This window comes from Spodoptera frugiperda, chromosome 13, assembly GCF_023101765.2.
Source record: "Spodoptera frugiperda isolate SF20-4 chromosome 13, AGI-APGP_CSIRO_Sfru_2.0, whole genome shotgun sequence".
Lineage (NCBI taxonomy): Eukaryota > Metazoa > Arthropoda > Insecta > Lepidoptera > Noctuidae > Spodoptera > Spodoptera frugiperda.
In genome coordinates, this window is record NC_064224.1 from 8,625,944 (window position 1) to 8,627,819 (window position 1,876).

The window sequence follows — 1,876 nt, forward strand, 5'->3', positions numbered from 1 at the left end:
CTACCTAGTGCCAGTTGCAGTAGTCTACTTATGTGAATTAAGAGCATATTAACACGGCGAGTGCTTGTTGCTCAGAACAATTCATTAGGCGTTTAGTATCAATATAAAAAACAGAGGCTTTTGAACGAAACTAACTACCCAGAGGTCTTCTACTGAGCTGCGGACTACCTGGTGGGCTTACCGGGGCTCCGGCTCGAAAAGCAGGAGTAGGAACGGGGTGGTTTTTAGTCAGTAAGAGTCTGACACTCGCTCTCGCGTCGCCCGAGGCGAGAGAAGTTATTGGATGATTTAGCCCCTCAAAAAAAAAGAGGTATTCTACTGAATATCACATCTACGGTAACAAGTTGGTGTAGTAAAGGTAGATGATACCTTTGCTACATACACCAAGTTGTAGAAAAGGTAAAATATATCTACCTATATAAGTAGCCAAATCGGTCTATCCGTTCTCGAGTTTTAGCGAGACTAACGAACAGCAATTAATTTTTACATAGGTATGTAGATTTTGGAAACCGTTGTTTTTTATACATACTACTAATAAAAATAAAAAAAAAAACGTACTGTGTTCGTTTGTGTTTTCGAATCAATGACTTGTTTTGTTACTAACAAGCTACGGTTGTGAATATTTAACAAGAGATCGTAACAGATGAACACCAAGTTATCCTAAATTATAAAACCTTTTATATAGAATTTCAACTTGATTCTTAGCTAAATAAGTTTGAAATACTAATGAAGTAAGACGGATAGCTTGATTTGCGTCTGTACCCTTAGTAGTAGTTTGCTTACGTTTAAAGTAATGGAAATGAGAGCGCGTTCGAAGCTGTGGTTGGTTGGTTTATTTGAGCCGGCCAATAAGAGCGCCGGACGCGCTCCCGTTACGATTACTATTAATATAAAACAAACTCATACTAAGGTTACAATACCCGCATGTGTTGATTGAGCGATACTTGTTATAGGTATACGCCTAACTTAGGTAGTAACTAAAAATACATTTATTTATCTCGTTTGGCCTGATTACAGTCACTATTACATTTCTACTTTTATTTATTAATTATTGCACACAAGTTAACATTTTATGTGTCGAAGAACCATGTTTCGGCACGATTGGAGTGATACCCGTACAGACAGGGTATGAGCTGACTTAGGTGATAGAATACTTTTTATCCCACGGGAACGCGGGCGAACCCATTGGCAGAAGCTAGTATGAAATAAATACTTACTAACTTATACATAGGCGATCCAGAGCTGCGGACTACCTAGCGGGTTTACCGGGGTTCTGGTTCGAAAAGCAGGAGTAGGAACGGGGTGGTTTTTAGTCAGTAAGAGTCTGACACTCCCTCTCGCCTCGCCCAAGGCAAGAGAAATCATTGGATGATTTTCGTCCTCAAAAAATAAAATAAAAAATAAAACGTATACATAGGCAAAATGAAGTAGATAATATAATATATTTAACTACTGAATATTTTTATAAGAATAGGTATCTATTTATCATGACCTAGGTGAACATTTTCTTAATGTATTCTTGTATAAAATTCCATTGAAATCCGTAAATAACCAAGGTCATGGCATGTAGGTATTGGCGATTTAAATAACTACACACTCAACTCTTTACAAATAAAATTATTCATTACTTACCTACAATAATATTATAAATGCGTCATAAAATTTGTGGTATTAGTACACCTCAACCATGAATATGCTTTTCAACTTTCCTGGAACGCGTATTTCCTGTGTGCCTGACCGCCACCACGCCTCCTTTATACCTCCTACGTCATTTGACACACCTACGTCACGTAAAAATACGGGAAAACACAGGAACGCTGCTATAAATCCCGAAGTCAAAATGAATATAGGGCAATGTCAATTTCGATTGTCGCGT